This window comes from Myxocyprinus asiaticus, chromosome 6 (genome assembly GCF_019703515.2).
Source record: "Myxocyprinus asiaticus isolate MX2 ecotype Aquarium Trade chromosome 6, UBuf_Myxa_2, whole genome shotgun sequence".
NCBI lineage: Eukaryota > Metazoa > Chordata > Actinopteri > Cypriniformes > Catostomidae > Myxocyprinus > Myxocyprinus asiaticus.
The window spans coordinates 40,605,837-40,628,828 of NC_059349.1; the positions used below are offsets into that span (position 1 = coordinate 40,605,837).

The 22,992-nt window shown below is 36.2% G+C and overlaps 1 protein-coding gene across 4 annotated transcripts in view; it reads right to left on the reverse strand.

Moving 5' to 3' along the window:
• Positions 1 to 22,992, reverse strand: part of spsb4a (splA/ryanodine receptor domain and SOCS box containing 4a) — a 122,804-nt gene that overhangs the window by 82,385 nt on the left and 17,427 nt on the right. For 2 of the 4 annotated variants that reach the window (XM_051700285.1, XM_051700286.1), the window contains 2 exons: positions 14,122 to 14,196; positions 13,845 to 13,982 (listed from right to left, as the gene is read on the reverse strand). The exons of 1 other annotated variant lie outside the window; for it this stretch is intronic. The gene's annotated coding sequence lies outside the window, so the exon portion shown is untranslated. The remainder of the gene's footprint in view (positions 1 to 13,844; positions 13,983 to 14,121; positions 14,197 to 22,992) is intronic. One more of the 4 variants, XM_051700288.1, reaches the window with a different exon arrangement.

A 22,992-nucleotide genomic window follows, 5' to 3' on the forward strand; every position in this document is an offset into this window, starting at 1 on the left:
ATCGGTCTATAAATTGTGAAAGGGCATACAATCAATGCCATTAAGTGGTGCAGAAGAGCTGCAGAGCTTAAATGGAAGGATGGGGGATAAAATAGATGATAGCTGACCTGGCACAGACAGTCTTTCCTTCCCTGACAGAAATTTCCTTCCTTTTACCCCCTCCCTCCATATTTCAGTCTCGCTTTAATCTTCCATTTCACATACCACTTTCCTTCCCTGTATATTCCTATAGGAGGGTGTTTAATTTCAAATCTCCCATCTTTGCAGGTGCTGCCTTCAAGTCAAGTTGGAATGATCATATTTACGAGACAACATGATCACACAGGAAATCAACATGTTGCTACCGAAAGTTCATGTACCCTGAAATCAACCCCATACTGCCTAATTACTGACAAGCAGCATAACCCTTCAGACATTTTGGCATCATTTTAACCTAGGTCACCTTTCCCTCTAGTGCTAATGTTACACAGGTTCTGTTCCCATGGGAACCAGGTAGTAATCATATTTAGATAAACAACTGTAAACATGATTTGGAGGTTGCATTTCTGCTCTAAAATGTAATATTTACTCCACTGACGATTAGGTTTAGGGTTGGGGTTTGGGTTAGGGCATATCGTTAATAAAATATGCATGCCTGTTCACTGTACTAACTTATTTACAACTAAAAATACAACTTGCTGACGGCAACACTCTGTGGACATTTCACCTGGAAACTGAATCTAAGGCCTTGTTCAGACTGCCACTAAAAATCAGATTTTTTGCATATCCAGATTGTATCCAGATGAGTTTTTGATAGTCTGGACAGCAAAAAACCACATGAAATCTGATTTTTCCGAATCTGATTCAAACCACATCGGGAAGTGGTTTCAAATGCGATTGAAATCTGATTTTTTCAGATGCGTCTCAATCCGGAAGCTCTGGCTGCTCAAATCGGATTTCAGATGGTCTTTTGCATCACTCTTAACGCAACACACAACGATGATGTCAAAAATCGGTGACTGCAGCACGGAACATCACAATATTTACCAGTCTCCTCCGTCGCTGAGTTTTTCTTGTGCGATAGAGGAGTTCTGCACCGCGACTGGACAGGGCGCTTATTTGGAGAGCGAAATGATGCACCTCCATTTTTCCCGCATCTGTTTTGAAAGCATCATCACGTGGGTATGCCTATGTCATTACCAAAGCAACCCATGCAGATAGGTTGGTTATGTCTGAATGTGCAAATCTGATTTGATCACTTGCAAATATTAGTGTGGACAAAAGATCTGATTTGAGAAAAAATCCGATTTGCCTGCAGTCTGAACATAGCCTAACACATGCCCATATGTTCAACAACACTCCCAGCTTCAGCCACTTGGGGGCAGTGTTTAAAATTTCAGTTAACAGATTTCAGTAGCAGAACTTGTGACTTACATGAGTCTACTTGAATGCCACCACAATGTCGTATTTACCATCCCTTACGAAAATCGAGAGTTCATAGCAAATTTGCCGCAAACTTGCTGGAAATTCGCCACTGATAATTTTCACATGCAAATGAGCTTTGCGGGCAAACTTGTGGCAAATTTTCCATTGTTGCCAAAGGTTTGCTGGAGGTTTACCAATACCGGCAAAGAGCTACAAACTTCTGGCAAATAGTTGCGGTGAATCAAAAGCTAATTTACATGTGAAAATAACAAGTGGCTAGTTTGCGGCTAGATTAGATTTTTTGTAAAGGGTTCATTGAGTGTGTTTACATGCACTTTTAAAGTTGATATCAGTAAAGCAATAATTCGTCTTATTAAAGGGGTCATGAAGTGCTTTTTTTATATAATTTTATTATCTTCCCTAAGGTCCAATGATAATGTTATAAAGAAATTTTGCATCAAAACAGTCACAGTTTAGTAATATATGATACTTTTCCACCCTGTTTTTGGCCCTCTGTCTGAAACACTCTGTTTTGGCCTAAGCACCTTCTTAAAACTTAAACGTAAATGCCTACTGTTATGATTGGTTAACATCATGCAGCCCCTCAAATTCAGCAAACTCAATCAGAAGAGAATTAACCTCAACATTATAAAACAAAATTGCAGGGTTTACACATAAAACACATCCAACACATTGCATCTGAATATATTAAACTGTTCATCTCAAGCACAACTGTTAACACTCAGCACCATAAACTATTGGTCATGACATTTGAAATATTCATGAATGAAATGGTTAACTTACATTTTTGAAGTGTTTTTAACTACCCCATCCTTCAATAACAGTTCCTTTGCAAAACTTGAATCGTATTTTGACTGTTCACAAGCAATCCATGCTGACATGAGCCGAAAAGAAAGAACACATACATAGTCCAAAGCACGGTGAAATTACGCACACACACATACTGAAGGCGCACGGAGATGCACATCACCAGAAACAAACCAAAACAGTCAAAGGCATCCATCGTCAAAGACGTCCTATGTTTACATACACCAACAATTAAAAATAGCTCAGATGGGCGAAAGACGCATCCATGACAGAGGCAGCAGCTGAATGAGAGAACTGCTTCTCCCTTTCAGAGCTGTAACTTGACACCGCGTCCTTTAAAAGCGGCGAGGTACATGGCAGTGGTCAAAGAGTCTGTGTAGTTCATGTTTATATACAAAATAATTTTAAAAAGTCCAGATGGGTCCCTTTGGTGTTATATTAGGAATAGTTAGCCACACAAGGCCTGCCATCTTGACTTGAACTGCGCGCCAGTGGGCGGGGCCAAGGGTGCGATGACGCAAGTTGTGGGATGTGTAAATACAAATGATCAATCTTCTGTGATTTCACAAACAGACGTTTCAGCAGGGTGGCAACTATAAATGTTAATTTTATACTGGGTAGGAAGTTTTGAGTTCTGACATTTACAGTATGTTTTTATTAGTTAAGTAAATATCAAGGAAAATTTTATTCTCCATTTATGACCACTTTAAAATGTCATGTAAATGCGTTTATCCAGTTTTTGTGAAATCGAACTAACAGACCTAGATAATGTGATTGTAGATCAGTTCCGTCCAGCATGCAAACATGTTAATCGGAACGCAATAGGCCTCAGCATTATACACATGCTCCGAAAAACAGAGGTTCCACACAATGTGTATTTTTACCCTGAAGACGAATGCAACTCAAAGCAGAGAAGAAGAGCAACAGCAGCAACAACAACAACATGTGTGTTGTTGTGTGTTTTTCATTCAGAAGTGATCATCCCTATGCCCTATTCCCTTCAAAGACTTTACCTTCCACTGTGAGAGCTTTGGAGAGCTTAAAGGTGTGGGGCTCTAAAATAATGTTTATTGGTAACTCATTTTTATTGGAAATTGTATTTGAAGTGATCAGCATGAAGTGATCAGAATGATGTGACTATTATGATTGTTCTCCATTCTCCATCCCTTCCCATTTGCAGTAGCATCAAATGTCGTTCTTTTTAAAAAATAAATAAATAAATAAATAAATAAACTATAATAAATGTTTTCCATTATCTTACATGGACTATTTTCACAAATTCTGTCATAAAATACAATAAAAGAAGATAAAAGATGCATACTATGGCCAAGATGCTAGTGCACATTATCTATGGCACATATCTCACTTTCAATTATCATTGACGGGTAATAACAGCTTCTTTTAATGATCTCATGTGGATTCCATTCATAGAATGAGGCAGAAAGCATTATTTTTGCAGTCTGAAGCAAATGACAAGTACAGATACAGAACAGTTTCAACTATTCAGACTGCATACCTATTAAATATTAGTGATCACTAGGAAAATATTGACAAACCATATATTTTCTTGATCGTCTATTTACTCACAACATCTCTCCTCAGTCTAAATATTATTATTACGCTTTACACTGAGTTTATAAGGATGAATGTGAACGTGAAGCAAAGCAGAGCTCATTTTCTTAGAACAATTCAGAAGCAAACAGTCTCATCTTCTGCCTTCGGACATCACAATAAGAACAATGGATAACGTACATCTGATTTGCACTAAAATCAACACATAAAGAATTATGCCTGTTGTGTGCATCTCGCTGTTTAAAAGCTAGTTAGCTGACTTCTTCAACTCACTACTATAAATCAAAAGGTCAACTGGAAAATGTCTACGTCACTTCCTCAGCTGATATCCTTTCTTCACCTATTCAAAACCTGTGGTAGTTCAGTTATAACTGCCTATGTATACATACTCATTTGTGAGTATTGTGAGACCAGATTTTCAGAGTTGTGGGCATGTCAATTCAAGAATAATGGTGGAAGCAAATAGGTGTTGGCTTCCACGGTGAAGCACCGTGAAATTACGCACACACACATACTGAAGGCGCACGGAGGTGCACATCACCAGAAACAAACCAAAACAGTCATAGGCATCCATCGTCAAAGACGTCCTATGTTTACATACACCAACAATTAAAAATAGCTCAGATGGGCGAAAGACGCATCCATGACAGAGGCAGCAGCTGAATGAGAGAACTGCTTCTCCCTTTCAGAGCTGTAACTTGACACCGCGTCCTTTAAAAGCGGCGAGGTACATGGCAGCGGTCAAAGAGTCTGTGTAGTTCATGTTTATATAGACCTATTCAAAACCTGCGGTAGTTCGGTTATAACTGCCTATGTATACATACTCATTTGTGAGTATTGTGAGACCAGATTTTCAGAGTTGTGGGCATGTCAATTCAAGAATAATGGTGGAAGCAAATAGGTGTTGGTTATGATTAAGTTTTCATTGTGAATGTTGACTGTACAATTTAGGGGGCCTACAAACAAGAGTTTATGCTGCATTAGAGAACACTGCATATCCACTGATTTTGATCCATCAGGGAAGTGTGTCACATTATGTAGATAATGGAAAAAACACAATGCTCCAACCATGTACTCTAACGTAAGCATCCCGAACAAGGAGAATGTCAGATAGACAGATCCAGTTTTAGAAATCCATCTCGTTGAATTTCTGCTTGATTTCATACTGACCTGACCCTTTCAAGACCCTCAAAACAAATCTTACGCATTCCTATCAGTCAAATTCTCTGTCATGAAGAATAGCTATAAAGCTTACCAGAAAAATAATACATATTTAAACAATTTATGGTATCTCCTAATGCTGATCCTTTATTATGTTGTACTTTTTCCAGAAAATATCAAATTGCACAATGCGTCCATTTTATTCCCACCAAAATCAGTAAAACTCACATACCACAATTACAGCATGACTTCAGAATGCAAACTTACCAGGAGGAATCAAACATAGCACTAGTCCTGTACAGTGTTACCTTTAGGTCTTTAACCTTTCACTTCCTGACACTAACTTGGCAGATTTGTGTTGTTCTGTGCACATACTACAAAGGGATCTTACAGCATTTTCACCATGCCCTTTCATTTGAGAACATGTCCTCTCTAATCCAAGTGTCTTTGTGTGCCATAATGTCCTTGTTTTCTTACTGAGGTTCCGGCCATTTGCACAACAGCAGTGGCCCACAGAGGTGGTGTATTTGTGACTTATAGTGAGGTCAGGGGAGGGGTAAGGGGTCAGGGTTAAATCAGCTTAATGGCTCCTCGTTCATCTTTTCCCCCCATGACCCCAACCCCTGACCGCCGTGACCTCCATGACAGCTGTTGATCTGTGTGTGACCCCAAAACCACCCACAATAAAATGATCCACCCTGTCATAGCACCACCTCCATTGGCCCTAATGCCTTAATCAGCATACAATGCATGTGTGTTTAATGGCATTGTAAGAATAATACTTATAAAGCTCCATGAGCAATCATGTGAAATAAGATGAGATTATAGTACAGTAACAGTATGGCGACCTTTTGCACTTGTTGGCCCTTTCGAGACCAAAGGGGGGAAAGTAGAATTTTGAACGTACCTTTTTTTTATTGTACATAGGGACCATGGGCTCTCAAAAAGCACCAGTAAAGTATTCCATTTGACATGTGCTCTATTTTACAAGTTATTCAATAGCTTTGTGTGATGAACAGACTAAAATGTCATTATCATTCAAAAGCAATAATTCATACTACTAAACTTGGAATTTTGTATGGACTACTTTTATGGTGCTTTTTATAATTCTTTTTAGTCCTTTTTGGAGCTTTACAGACTATGTTCACTATAAATAGTCATTGTATGGTGAAGATTCTTCAAAATTTTACTTCCTGTTCCAGCCAGCATTTTTAAGAGCTTATCAGGCCTCCAAACAGAACCTGGCTAATTGGCTGTGTGTGTATGTTTTTCCACTCTCCTTTCTTTTAGTGTTATCAGCACAAAGGCTCTGTTCTATTAAAGCCAAAAAGCTGCCATGTGTTCTGGGTGCCGGCTCCTGGTAATTCAACCCTGGGCCCCGACATACAGAGAGCAGTGGATGGGGTGTCTGATTTGCTCATTCTTTCTGCCACTGCCTCCCTCTTGTTCTCTTTCTCTGAAATATTCAGAGACACATTGGCTCCTGTTACCTACCTGGCCACTGGACGAGGGCCTGTAGATCCACTTTCCAACCACAGCATCACCAAGGGCAACAAGTACGGGGTGTGTTTGTGTGTAAGAGAGAGCTCACATTTGTTTGCAATGGTCTACGCATATGCAGAAGGTGAAGTTTCCTTTCCTCTCGCTTACAAATATATGTGCATGGTCACTGCCGGACATTTTCTGAGCCTTTTGCATTATTAATCGTGCTGCTCTAGGTCTGTATAATTAAAAGATGGCCGCTCCATTCAGCTAACATTACACAAAGCCATTTTGAAACACACAACCTCAGCTAGATTTGTCTTGTCTTGTATAAAGACCCTCCAAGACCCATCAGAGGGGTAAAGGAGACAGACTTTAGGGCCTCCCCACCGACAAGTCTTTCTTCACTGAGAGCCTTAAGCCCTGTCCCAAATGGCACAGTTGATGTGGACTTGCGGTCTCACGGCCTTCATTTGTGCATTCCCGTGAAGTCCACGAGATCATAGGTTATCCCTTTAGACATTTTTGCACCCCGAGGGGTGCACGCGAGCGCCCCCTTTGCACCCTCAATGCGCCCTTTGGCTGAGCCCGCATCAGTGTGGGCCCCAAAGCGGACTACTTCCCAACAGTCACCGCAGCTGATCCTCTCGACCAATCACAGCAGACTGAAATTTCCGAGCTGAAAGTAAAAACATGGCGGACGAAGCGATATCAATCGCGGATTAAAAATGTATTTTAATAATCATTTTTTACTGATTGTCAATGGCGGATCACCTGCTTATCATGTGTATATAGTATCACTTTTAAGTCTGATGAATAGAACTGGTTCAAAAATTTGTTTTATTTAATTTTCCAGAGATTTCTAATTTCTCCTATTCAGTTTATCAAATAGTTTTTCTTGGGTAAGTTTTATGTTCATAAAATTAAATAATCTAACCTTAAACCTTTGCTATTGTTGTTTCAGAGAGGATTTTAGAATTATTGTGACTCTCTAAAATATCAAGACAGGAGAGAATCATTTAAGGCACATGGCTGTAACTTATAAGATTTCTTATATTTATTGATAAAGCAACATTCAGTGTAACAGTGAAATTTTATACCTGCAGAAGTGTGGCTGTGTGTATTTTATAACTATTTTTGCGATATGCTGTGGTATGTTCTTTCCAGACATGTTCACAAGTCTCTGAGGTCCAAGTCAAGTCTCAAGTCTTTGAGGTGGAGTCCAAGTCAAGTCTTTAAAGGCCAAGTCTGAGACAAGTCTCAAGTCTTTGGTCACAAGTCTAAGTCCAAGTCAAGTCTTAGTGTTTTTTTTTATTTTTTTATTATTTATTATTTATTATTATTATTTTTTTTTTTAGCAATAGTTCTTTATCTGCAGCTGGTTAGTATAATAAACCCTGAATAAGGCTAATTTAATTTTGAAATATTAAAACTGCCTACTTTAAGGGATTGCCTCATTTATTTATTTAAACTTGTTTAATAAAGTACATAAGGTTTTACTTTAATCATGTATTTTATTTTTATTCAGGAAACAATCAATAAACTTTTTGCATTAAGAAGAGAACAGATTTTACACAGAAGGAAAACTAGCTTTGTCCATAACTCTTTAGGGCTTTAAAGCCCTTTATTCTATTTTGCATTTGCCCTTATGAAAATGTAACATAGTTTTCATAGTTTAAACAGTGGTATTTATTTGTAACAAGACCATGGTAACCTCAGGAAAAATCAAGCATGGATCGTCACTACCATGGTAAAATGTAACAATTTCTATAAAACAAACTTTGGCATTGTTGTAAAGAAAAACAGTATCTTAAACACATTTAAAACTATAAATAAAAAAATAAAAAATAAAAACATTTATGAACTGCCATAGTTGTAACACAAATTAATGGTATTCCCTCACTTCCCTAATGTAGCCTATTATAAATTTAATAGCACTGGTCCTTGCAGCGCTGTAATGTGAGCTGTGAGGTTGAGAGCTTGAGACTGGTCCACAAGACAAGCGCAGCTACTCTGCGCTCAGGCTGCTTTGTCCATTGATCCGGGCAGCGAATAGCACTATTTCATTCCACTTTTGATACATATGCCATTTGATATTGCTTAACAGAAAATGGCAGCGCATAGAGGAGAGAGAGATGGAGAGTTGGCCAAACATGTCTTTTTAACTGTGGATTTCCTTGAACTTGAAATGTAAACTGCACTGGGTAGGGGAGGAGGATATTGTCATAAGATAATTATTTTATGTTACGAATGGTAGACAAATAAAGGAAAGCCTCTATCGCCATCATTTACAGCAGGGGTGATCACACTTCTGTAGAGTGAGATCTACTTTTTCATCATGTTATTGCAGCAAGATCTACCATGTACAATAAAGGCTATACATTATCACAATACCAAAATTACAGTAGTCGGTAGTGAAATTTGACAATTCTCAAAACCACAACAAATAATAACACTGACTAATTTGTTAATTATGGAAGAATGGTTTCATGTTCTTAAGTAATTATTCAAGACTAGTAAACAGTCAGTAATAAAATAATAATAAAAAACAGCAATGAATAGAAATAGATTAAAAATAATAGAACAAAAAAAATACAAATTAAGAAAAGTCAGTGCCTTTTTAACAGCTTTAAAAGTTTTTAACAGCAGTATCAAGCATTCAAGTAAACATTCAGAATGAAATGCAACATAAAACTACTACTGGTCTTCACTGTATGATTATAATACATTAATAATTTTTAAAGCTACTAAAGTTACCCAGTCAAGAGCAGTGTTTTCTCGTTTTCTTGTTCTGGTTGTTTGATTATTAAAATGACACACTACACTAGACAGCACTAGGTCTATTAGCTTACCTTTATACTTACAAATCTGACATTTTAATACAAATCAGTTTTTTTCTCCACTGTTTATGTTAACTTTAGACATCACTCTCTGTGTTTACATGAATAACTCAAAAAGATGTTTGAAATGTATTTGACCGTTCAGGCATGCATTAGCATGAGCATTTTCGGAACACGCGCATGTTCAGCACACACACATACGCCGCCTGTCAATCAAACAGGGTGCAGCTGTTACTAGATTGCTAGTGAATTATAAAATTACGTGCTCTGGATTACTTTCAACAGCAGAATAAGAATATGAACTTTATATTAAGTGACACAGGCCTAGTCTATTACAAATATAGCCGGTTATTTTTTCGTTATTGACGTTTTAATCAGTCTGCTTGTCTGGTCGGTCAAGTAAAATTACCTTCAAAAATCCACATGTCCAAGACAAGCGTTAATGTCTTTTTAATTAAATTAATAAAACATTGCATTCAACATTCTCAGATAAAAATGTTTTCTTCTGCAGTATAGCTCCTAAAGTAAATGTATGTTGTTTTAAAGGAGTTTTAGATATTATTTTGGAAAACAAGCCAAAAAAGACTAATCAAAAATGTATTTTGTTCCAGTGTATAATGGGCTAAGACTACACTCTCTCACCTTTATGGTCACGTTGATCCATCTTTAACTCACAAAAAACAAATGTTCTCTTCTTAATATAGCTGTGTATCACCGATTTTCTTTTATGATAAGATACACACAGTGAACATGACACATATATTATGATTCACTACACTGCGAGCCATCACATTATAATCTAGCTGCAGCAAACGTTCCAGAATGTGCATCAGCCGGGAGAAGATTCAATCTCTTCCCCGGTCACTTCACGCAACTCATAGACGTGGCACTGACTGCACAGAGAAATGCCTGTTTCGGAGTTTATTTTCATAAACCGCTTTCTTATTATTTAAACTTTAATAAAGGATGCTTTAAAAATATAACACCGGAGTGTTTCAATGTGAAACGAAATGCGGCACAATAATCCTTTTAACAATTGTTTTTGTATTTATCTGAAAATTATATTTTATCTGTAAACCCTCAGGGGTCGACGGATGCGCCGACATGTCCTGCTGGATTTTTTTCCTCATATCAGCGGAAACAACTTAAAATACTCCGTCATTTTTGGGCATACAGATAAGTGTAAGACATTATTAGAGACTATAAAGGGTCTACTTTTATTTGTGTACACTCACTATAACAACAATACCTTGTGCTTTTGTAAAATAAAGAAAATAAACAGGGTGCGCTTTCAGCCGTCTCTGTCTCCACGAGCAACTTTCTGAAACATTTCACAAAGATGAACTGGAACTCCGTGAATACTTATCAGACAAATATGAAACATATGTCTAAAGAAAGCTTAAAATGTCTACTTTTAAATAAAACAATTCAAATTTAAAACAAATATTCTCCTGCGATGTACAGTTTCTCCTGGCTCATCTAATTATCGCTAATGTGATCACACCCACCAGCAGAGCACGCTATTCATACGGTAATGTGCTGAGACAATCAATGCAAATGGTAAACGCCCCCAACAATGCCTTAAAAAACATCAAGTTCATCATCAGATTCATTCACTTTCCTGCGCGTTTGGAAGATGACATGCTACACAGGTGAGGACATTTTCCTCAGAAGAAGAGTGGGACTCCGATGAATGTTTGCATTTTGAAGAGCAACTTGATCCAGACGAGGATACAATTTCGGATAAATAAGTCTTTACTTACATTAGTTGACATGCTATTTTATATTAACATGTACATATTTTACTAGTTGTACTATTTCCAGATTTGCCAGCCAGTATTCAAAGTATTGAAATTTGAAATATGTCCTAATAGGCAAGTTTTAGTTACATTTAAATGTTGTTTTGGCTAAAGCAGGTATTTAAATTGTATGCTGTATGATATAAATATGATATGTAATATGATATAAAAATAATATGAATGTTTAGATTATATTTTAACTAGTGTTTATGCTGCCTCATTATCATCAACGAAGCTTGTGCTTGCAAATATCTGTTCGGGTGTAAATGTGTAAAATGTGCTGTAAATATGCCCATATTAGAAAATCAGCATATTAGAATGATTTCTGAAGGATCATGTGACACTGAAGACTGCAGTAATGATGCTGAAAATTCAGCTTTGATCACAGGAATAAATTGCATTTTACAATATATTCAAATAGAAAACAGTTATTTTAAATTGTAAAAATATTTCACAATATCACTGTTTTTGCTGTATTTTGGATCAAATAAATGCAGCCTTGGTGAGCAGAAGAGACTTCTTTTAAAAACATTAAAAAATACCGATCTAAAACGTTTAAATGGTAGTGTAGGTCTAAAGTTTTTAAGTGAAGTCTTTATGTAAAGAAAATTTTAAAAGTTTACTTCTTTTAACTTAAACTTGATTTTGTGAATAAGCTACAAACAATACATTCAATCATTAAGTCTCTTCACATTCATTCTCTCTCAGGGGAGGGGTCTTTGTCTCCTCAGGTGTAAATCACATCAATATTCATGATCATCCACACCTCCTTGCATATGGCCTTTCTAACACTAAAAGTGTCTTACAAAATTAAATGACTATATTGTTTTGTATGAATGAGTGATCAGGATGGTTTTCACATCATTTTGTAGCAAAAACTCTAGGCTACAAGATCCAGTTCTTATGTGTTATTTCAGTGACTTAAAATTTTAGTTTTTTCAAAAACCATGCATAAATGTTATTTTCTCAAAAATATTGTATATTGTGCTTAATACAGTGTTATCAGACTTTAGCCATTAATGTGTTTTTAAGCAACTGAAAAAAGCACAAATGTCAAGGCATGTCAAAATTTCTCCAGGGCCCAAAACACCCTCAGACCCCAGAGGGTTAACCAGTCAGGCTTTAGGAAAAAACACAGTACCACAACAGCTGCTATGAAGGTCGTGAATGACATCATCGAGGCCCTTGATAAAGGACATCATTGTGCATCACTTTTTATCGATTTATCTAAAGCCGATACTTTCGATCATAAAATATTGAAATTTAGACTTAAAAATATAGGACTATCCGATAACACTATATCTTGGATTACAAACTATTTAAATGACAGAACACAATGCGTGCGAATGGAAGGTCACTCATCTGCGCCTTCACAGATCACCCAGGGTGTTCCTCAGTGGTCTGTTCTGGGGCCACTACTTTTTACTATTTATATTAATTGCCTTGATATTATAAATTGTAGTTTTCATTTCTATGCCAACGGCACTGTTATTTATTGTTGTGCTCTCACTATACATCAAGCTGTGTGTCAGCTACAGTCTGCATTTGATGTTGTGCAACAAAGGCTTTATAGCTTAAAACTTGTTTTAAATGCTGATAAAACTAAAGCCATGTCTTTCTTAAACTCAAAGAAATCAACAACAAATCTAGCATCTCTTCACACTTTGCAGGGTACCTGTTGTAGAGTCTGTATCTGAATATAAATATCTTGGTTTTATACTTGATGAATCATTATCTTTTAAGTCTCATGTAAATCAGTTAGGGACAAAACTCAAGGTAAAGCTAGTTTTTTTCTTCAGAAATAAGTCTTGTTTTTCATTTGATGCAAAAAAAAAAAAAAAAAGAAAAACTAGTCTCAGCTACTTTTCTGCCTGTGCTTGATTATGGAGATGTTTTGTATAAATCTGCACCATCCTCTCTTTTACGTTCAATAGAAACTATTTATCATGGTGCACTTAGATTTATAACAAACAGTACCTTTGTAACTTTACTACTCATCATTGTGAGTTGTACAATAGGGTCACTTGGCACTCATTGTCCACACGTAGACTAAAGCATTGGTATTTGTTCATTTATAAATCAATTTTGGGCTTATTGCCATCATATCTCTGTTCTCTTACCCAACAGAAAATTGCTGTTAAGTTTTCCTTACGTTCTCAGAATTTCTATACCAATTCGGTTCCATTTGTTCAAACAGAATTAGGGAAACAAGCTTTTCGGTAGCTGCCCCCTGTGATTGGAACACTCTACAAAAAGATTTAAAGATAAAAAGGATGGTGTCAATGTGTACTTTTAAATATCTTATTCGAGAATTTGAGAAAGACATGTCAATTTGCAAATGTTTTAACATATTTTTTTCTCTTTTAACTTCTTTGAGAATGTATTTTTTATTTGTATTTGTATTGTTATGTTATTTAAGACTGTAAACATCTGCGGCTGCCTGTCTTGGCCAGGACACTTCTGTAAAAGAGATTCTTAATCTCAGTGAGTTTTATTTCCTGGTTAAATAAAGGACACATATATAAATAAATAAATCTCGATTATCTTATTTTAATAAAATAAAATTTGATTAATCGCCTAGCCCTAGACTGAGGCTATCAGTCCCCAACATTATGACTAATATCTCAATTTGTGCTCCATAGAAGAAAGTTTCATACAGTCATACAGTTTTAGAACAACATGAACATGAGTAAATGATAACAGACTTTTCATTTTTGGGTGCACTATCCATTTAATGGTCCACATATAATCACTTTACCTCTAAATGTCGATCTTTCCGAAGTCTTCGACTCTTTTTGATGAGAAGAAAAGGATATAAATGGTTGAATGCAGAACATCATCTTGGAAATGTGGGCAGCCGTCTCTGATCAGAGTTCAAATGCTATTAAAAAATATTCTGATTGGGGGAAAAGGCCAAAAATGTGTTGATAACTAAACTAATCATAGGCAAACATAAATGACCCTGAACATTAAACATTTAACTCTGTTTATTAGACACAATGAAGCATAAAAGGTCTGATATAGACTTAGCTCACCACTGTTAACCTTTACTTTCAGCAGTCAATGTCTCTTTCACATCTTCATGCTTATTTTTGTGAATGCACATCCATCTGTGAATGAATGAGAGAGAGGGAGACAGAAAGAGGTGATTGTCATGCATAAGCAGCATGACTGGATTTTCTGCAGAGTATGAGCCAGACATGTTTTCCATCATGACTGAAGTAATGCACATGTAATCAAATAAACATGGGTCAGGGATCACAGAGGTCACATGCGTTTGTGACACTGCCACATTAGGGCTATTTACTTACATGCACACACACGTGTTTGCTACAATCAGTGAGAGAAAAATGTAAATACATGTTAAAGTTGTTGCTGTATGTAAGTTAAAACTGTTAATTTATGTCCTAATCTGTGTTCACAAACAAATTTTTTTTTTTATTGGAAAACATTTTAGTTGGACTTCAATTAAATAATTTACTTCCAAGTTTGAGTTTATTGTGGGACTTTTATTCAAACTGTTTTTGCTTCCTGTTAAGAACAGGAAGGACTCTTATTTTGAAACAGCCTCATGGCTTATCAGGACATGGGGCAGCCATTTTGAGGGGAGAGTCAAAAGAAACTGGATGATTACCTGTGCTGGGACCTGTTGCCAGTAAAACAACTTTTCTCTTGTTTGGAATTCACTTGTGGATTAAGCTTTGTGGGTTACTTGAAGCAGACCCTATTTCCAAGAGAAGTTTTTCCCATTTTTCTGTTTGTGTTGTTGGCCAACATGTTTGCATTTGGACCTTGTTGAAACTGTTTTTTGCGATTTGAGAAGAACTGTACGTATGAGGAGATTTTTGTGAAAATACAATTAGTGCATTGTTTAATTTCACATTACAAATTGCTAAAACGGATTCCCCGTAAATTATGGATAATGTTGCCTCTGATAATGTTAGGGATCAGGCTGAATCAACCCCTGATACTCTTCATGATATGGTGGGTGGTCAGAGTCCCTTCCCTTCATTCCTTCTCCTGGAGATACTTACAGAAATCCAGTTCCAGTGATTGAAATCAGTTCACTGTTGAGTGATATGTACAGTTGTGCTCAAAAGTTTGCATACCCTGGCAGAAATTGTGAAATTTTGGCATTGATTTTGAAAATATGACTGATCATGCCAAAAAAAAAAAAAAAATATTTTATTTAAGGATAGTGATCATATGAAGCCATTTATTATCACATAGTTGTTTGGCTCCTTTTTAAATCATAATGGTAACAGAAATCACCCAAATGGCCCTGATCAAAAGTTTACATACCCTTGAATGTTTGGCCTTGTTACAGACACACAAGGTGACACACTAAGGTTTAAATGGCAATTAAAATGTTAATTTCTTCTTGTTTAATGGCGATCTACTCTTTAGGAGCATTATCGCCACCTACTGTACTGGATGGCAAATTAAACTTGCATGGGTGATATGTCTGAAGTTTAAAATCTGTATGGATGTTTCATACTCCTTCCCAATCCGTGGACCAATCAGAGCGCATGCTCATGCTAGCGCTGCATGTTCAGCTCCTCTAACATTCACAATTAGCTCTTCATGCTCCAGATTCGGTAGAGTATTTCCATCCACACACATTATATTCTAGACCCTAGACCTGAGTCATATATAAATTTAATTAGTGCTCTGTATACCTGTCTGTCCATTAAATCTTTTCCTAAAATATCCTCATAATTCATTCAGTCCTCCCCATTCTTAAAGTAAGCAAATAATATATCACAATATATATTATATTTACTACACATAAAAAGCACATGACATACATTTTCAGATATACCACACACATCGCATAATCCATTTTCATGCAAACCCATAAGTGCCAGTGTTGATTTCAACCCTGTGTGTCCCAGTCTTAATCTAGACAGCAATACTTCTTTTCTATTTCCTCCCTGGCAATTTATCCTCCCTACTGTCTGTGTAATACTATAACACCATCTCCTTGTGTTACTACTGTCCCATCTAATTTGCCATTTATTCATTAACTTTTTCTTTAGAATCGATTTTGCTTCCTTTTTCCCCATAGGTACTTTAACATCCACCTCCCTCTTGTCTAGTGCTTTTTTTTTTTTTTTTTTTTTTGCTAGTTTATCAGCAACTTCATTACCAGATACCCCAACATGTGCTGGTACCCAACAAAAATACACCACTATTCCAACCTCTTTCAGTCTGTATAATGATAAATATACTTCCATTAATAAATCTTCTCTGTCTGATCTTGCATGTATTATACTAATTAAAGCTGAAGAAGAATCTGAGCATATTACTACTTTGTTTGGTCTGACTTGTTCAACCCACTGTAGTCCTATTACCAGTTAACTCTGCAGTGTACACAGATAACTCATCGGACAATTTCAAACTAATCTGTATTTACAATTTCGGAATATATATACCTATTCCAACCTTTTGACTGACAGGTTCCTTAGAACCATCTGCAAATATTTGTAAAACTGAATTAAATTTGTTATTTAAAATAGCATTAACCTTGTTTCCAATGTATTCTTCTTTGGACTTGTCTAGTAAGCTCAAATCTACAAGCGGTTCAGGGACTCTCCATGGTGGAGCATCTGTAAGCGGCACATTGGGGCAGAAGATCTTATTGTCCATGCCACATTCCTTAGCCCACATTCTACTCTTCCATCCAAAACTATGTCCTCCATCATATGAATATTCCCAGAACTCCTCCAATAGTTTGCGAGTAAGAAGATTATTCGTTGATTGAAGATTCACCCAGTATGTCACTGCCAGTTTTTCCTTTCTAAGATCTAGAGGCATCTCTCTAATTTCTACCCCAATTGCATCTACAGGGGATGTTTTAACTGCTCCACAACATATTCTTAATGCTCTGGATTGAATAACATCTAGTTTTTTCAGTAAAGACTTTGTTGCCGACCCGTACACAATGCATCCATAAAGCAAGAACGAATCAATGCTTGATACATGCACAACAACGCACTACGACTAGCTACCCAATTGTGACTAGCAACCGTACGCATGCAATTTATGATCTTTTTACACTTTGATTCAATTTTACTTGTATAAAAGGTTAATTTCCCACACCTGTGGCTTTTTAAATTGCAATTATTGTCGGTGTATAAATAGTCAATGAGTTTGTTAGCTCTCACATGGATGCACTGAGCAGGCTAGATACTGAGCCATGGGGAGGACAAAAGACCTGCATAATAAGGTAATGGAACTTTATAAAAATGGAAAAGGATATAAAAAGATATCCAAAGCCTTGAAAATTCCAGTCAGTACTTATTAAGAAGTGGAAAATTCGGGGATCTCTTGATACCAAGCCAAGGTCAGGAAGACCAAGAAAGATTTCAGCCACAACTGCCAGAAGAATTGTTCGTGATACAAAGAAAAACCCATGAGGGATTATGCGTTCCTGGTGTAACTCGGGCAGTTGATGTTGCCATCCTGTACCTGTCCTGCAGGTGTGATATTCGGATGTACCGATCCTGTGCAGGTGTTCTTACACGTGGTCTGCCACTGCGAGGACAATCAGCTGTCCTTCCTGTCTCCCTGTAGCGTTGTCTTTAGCGTTGCCCTGGCCACATCTACAGTCCTCATTCCTCCATGTATCATGCATAAGGCATGTTCACACAGATAAACAGGGACCCTGGGCATCTTTCTTTTGGTGTTTTTCAGAGTCAGTAGAAAGGTCTCTTTAGTGTCCTAAGTTTTTATAACTGTGACCTTAATTGTCTAGTGTCTTAACAACCGTTCCACAGGTGCATGTTCATTAATTGTTTATGGTTCATTGAACAAGCATGGAAAACATTGTTTAAACCCTTTATACTAAAGATCTGTAAAGTTATTTGGATTTTTACAAAATTATCTTTAAAATACAGTGTCCTGAAAAAGGGACTTCTTTTTTGTTGAGTTTATATGGAATGCATTATAATATATGCCCAAATAATAAAATATCTTCATGTATATTTTGGTTTGTGTGGTATTTTTCTTTTTTTTTTTTTTTTTACATTGAAATATAAACAAATTGTGTGTTTTTGAACCACTTTGATAATTGGTTTACCGAGTTACTACAAGTGGTCTATTGGCACCTCCAAATGGGTTTTTTTGGAAGTATACTTACATAAATCATTATGGAACAAAGAGTTTTGATCATATCGACTTCAAAATTGTGTCAGGCCTTCATCATGTGACTTTGTATCAGATGTTTTTGGGGCACTGCGCATAGTCTTGCATATATATATATAAAAAAAGTATTTATAAATAATATTTGCGGTCACTATTCAAAATATATGAATAGCTCTATTTTTTTTTTATACTACAATGATACATTTTTACTCTTGAATAACAAATGTCTAAGTGTCTACTTTCAAACGAGCCCAAGTATGTGTTTGTAGAACAAAGGTTCTTTCTTTTCGGAGTCAATAACTCCATTTGTCATGCACTTTGATTTTTGAAATTTTGCAGACTTTTTTTACATTCACAAACGGCTATATAACACTACATGAAAGGTAATATTTGAAAAACCATAATAGGTGCTCTTTAAGAGGTTAAAACTGTTTATGTTTATGAAAATTTTTTAGTTGTACTTCATTTTAAATAATTTACTTACAAGTTTGAGTTTATTTGTGGGACTTTTATGTTTGCTTCCTGTGTTCCTGAAGGACTCTTATTCTGAAACAGCCTCATGGCTTATCAGGACAGGGAGAGTCAAAAGAAATTGGAGGATTACCTGTGTTTGGGGCCTTTTGCCAATAAAAACAACTTTTCTCTTTCTTGGAATTGACTTGTGAATTAAGCTTTGTGAATTACTTGAAGCAGACCCTATTTCCAAGAGAAGACAATTTTTTTGTGAGACTGAGTTTTTTCCATTTTTCTGTTTTTGTTGTTGGTCATCACGTTTGCATTTGGACCTTGCTGAACTCTGGGATTTAATCATTTATTACTCAATTTGATACTATGGAATATTTATAAATATATACATTTGTTTTGGTTTATGGTGCTGTGTGTTTGTAGTTTTGTTGTAGCATCATAATACATGTTTGTTCATTCTTATGTGCCACCTCATGTGTTGTGTTTACTAAGTTTGAACAATTTGGGACTGTTTGCACTACACCAGATTCTCCAAAACTTTGAGGTAACTTGAGTTTATTGATAAGGGTAAGGCCAATTTGTTACACGTTCTTCATCCAGATCGTGTCTAAAATTTGAGGAAAAAAAAGTAAAAAAATCATTTTTAGATGAACAAAAGCACTGGTACACACTAAGACAGCACAGCGCTTCTGAAAGCATCAAGAGTATATTTTTTTTAAAGATAAAATTGTCAAAATGGCTGTCTTCACAAAATACAGGTGTATCTACAACGGCTGTTATAGAAATTAAGCATCAGCATGATACCAAGAGACTTTCTTCAAAAGAATAGCTGTCATTATGGAAAGAGAGGACGGAAAAATGGTAATTTGGTCTTTGCTCATGTTTATCATGACATTGCGGCTCGGTACTGAACTCACAAGGCACATGAGAGAACATAAGCGAAAATTACTGCACATTTTTATGACACGCAACCCAGATGACCAAAAAAAAAAAAAATGACAAATTCAATCTGACCGAAATTAACTCTTTAGACTACCAAAAGCATTTCCTGCTGACAATTTTTTATGTATTTATTGGTTTTTTTTTGCATTATAAGTGGATTTGACACATGAGACAAATAAACAATACTGTTATCATGTTTAAAAGTGAACTGCTTTTAGGGCTGGGAAGCAAAACATCTATTCTTCGATTTGGGGACATTGGGAATAAAAAATTTACTCAAACTTGGAATCGACTCTATATAATCTTTATAATCGAATATAAACCTTTCTAAACAAGAACAACTAATGAGTGGTAACAGGCCATTTTTAACATTATTTGTATGTTAATAAGCCTTCCCTATTGCTCACTGGGATGTGCATATAAAGTTGAAGTCAGAAGTTTACATACGCTTAGGTTGAAGTAATTAAACTCATTTTTAACCATTCCACAGATTTAATATTAGCAAACTATAGTTTTGGCAAGTTGTTTGGGACATCTACTTTTGTGCATGACAAGTAATTTTTTCAACAATTGTTTAGACGGATTGTTTCACTTTTAATTGACTGTAACCCAATTCCAGTGGGTCAGAAGTTTGCATACACTAACTGCCCCTTTTAAGCAGCTTGGAAAATTCCAAAAAATATGTTGAGACTTTAGACAATTAGCCAATTAGCTTCTGATAGGAGGTGTACTAAATTGAAGGTGTACCTGTGTATGTATTTTAAGGCCTACCTTCAAACTTAGTGCCTCTTTGTTTGATATCATAGGAAAATAAAAAGAAATCAGCCAAGACCTCCAGGAAAAAAAATTGTGGACCTCCCACAAGCCTGGTTCATCCTTGGTAGCAATTTCCAAATGCCTGAAGGTACCATGTTTGTCTGTACAAACAATAGTACGTAAGTATGAACACCATGGGACCACGCAGCCATCATACCACTCAGGAAGGAGATGCATTCTGTCTCCTAGAGATGAACATAGTTTTGTGCGAAAAGTGCAAATCAGTCCCAGAACAACAGCAAAGGACCTTGTGAAGATGCTGGAAAAAATGGTAGAAGAGTATCTAGATCCACAGTAAAACAAGTCCTATATCAATGTGATCTGAAAGGCTGCTCCGCAAGGAAGAAGCCACAAAAAAGCCAGACTGCAGTTTGCAAGTGTACATGGGGACAAAGATCTTACTTTTTGGAGAAATGTCCTCTGGTCTAATGAAACAAAAATTGAACTGTTTGGCCATAATAACATCCTTATATTTGGAATAAAAAGTGTGAGGCCTGCAAGTACAAAATTTGTGGGCAGAACTGCAAAAGCGTGTGCGAGCAAAGAGGCCTACAAACCTGACTTGGTTACACCAGTTCTGTCTGGAGGAATGGGACAAAATTCCAGCAATTTATTGTGAGAAGCTTGTGGAAGGCTACCCAAAACGTTTGACCCAAGTGAAACAATTTAAAGGCAATGCTACCAAATACTAACAAAGTGTATGTAAACTTCTGACCCACTGGGAATGTGATGAAAGAAATAAAAGCTGAAATAAATAATTCTCTCTACTAATATTCTGACATTTCTCATTCTTAAAATAAAATAGTGATCCTAACTGACCTAAGCCAGGGAATGTTTTCGAAGATTAAATGTCAGGAATTGTGAAAAACTGAGTTTAAATGTATTTGGCTAAGGTGTATGTAAACTTCTGACTTCAACTGTAGGCACATTTATTTTTAGAATAGACCTTTTAATAGAAATTGTCAAGATCTTTTCATTCATTCTATCATAAATAGTGAAAATAACGCTTTATATTGTGCTGTTTATTATGAGATTTAATTGTAATTTTTTTTTGTATTTTTTTTTTAAGTAATCTAAAAAGAAAATGAGTTTATCGGAATCAGAGTCCATTCCATAATTTCTGGAATTGAACAGCCCTTACTGCTTTTTTAAAGAATTTTATAATTTTATTGTTAATTAAATATTTAATTGCCTGATAGTCAAATTAGAATTATTATATATATTATTAGAATTAAAATTATTCAGTTATTACAACAAAACTAAATGTATATTTTAAAATACATGTTGTCATATGAGCAACCACCAAGAGTCTCATGAGCCTTAAGTACAGTTCACATGACACAGTAAACTCTTCTGCCCTTTTGGATTTCTTTTTTTTTTTTTTTTTTTTGTGTAAAAAGGACCTCTAGCGGTTAAGTTAGGTATTGCAGCTTTTCATCCAGGAAGTAAATTTATGTTTGAGAGTAGGTAGCACACTAGAGAAGTCACTTCAGCTGTGCTAAAATCTTTTGTCTTCGCTTGATTTGCCCCTTTACGAGCATGACCTGTGATTTATTTCAGTACATGTTGTAGTCTTGTTATTATAATATTTGTGTCGAATTCATGTCGATTTGAAGCTGTTAATACTATTAAGCATTTATTGCGAACTATTTGAGTACAAGGATGATATTTTTCATTGTAATTTGAGTTTATTTAGCTTAGATCTCATGCTTGTGTATCGATGTGTTTATTTTCCGGTTTTCACTCCTTGTTCATGTCTACATGCTCTACAAGTGTCTATTAAAAATGGAGCTAGAAAGCTATTTCCGTACTCGTGTTAATCATGACTCGAGTTTGGCTGGCTGTCTAATCTTGGTTAAGAACACCAATTGGAGGACAGTAAAGTGAAAAAGGCAGATCAGAATCAGAATTCCTTTTTATTGGCCAAGTAAGTTATGCTTACAATGAATTTGTTTTGGAGATTTTGCTCCAAGGACAAGTGAAACATTACACATACACACAATACACAATATACAAGCGAGTACAGATGGACTATACAAGAACAGTGTACGTAATAAATATACAACACAGTATAATACCATACTCTATAATAAAGTGCAGTGCACATGCTGGTGTGCATTAGTGTGGATATATGGTGCAATGTAGAAATCAGAAATAGAGTCAAGCAGCAATAAATTAAAGTGGTATCAGTGATGTAGCAGTGAGGACTGCAAAGCAGTCCAATTATTGTGCAGGTCAGTTATAAGTTAAAGAGTTACAAAGTTATAGAGAAGAGCCACTGCTTGGGGAAAGAAGCTGTTTTAGATTGGTTGGAGCAACATCAACCACAACACTGATTAAGCACAAAGTGTGGATGAGCATCATGGACAAACACAAGGAAAGCGACAACTTCTCAGTCGAGCTCAAGCAGCAACCAGACATCAGCATCATCAGCCAGTGCAGTGGCTAGAGCCTGTGCAAGGGCAGAGGCAGCATGAGTTTGTGCATCCTTTGCTGAAAAAGAGGCTAAATTAAAAATAGAGCAAGCCGAGAGGAAG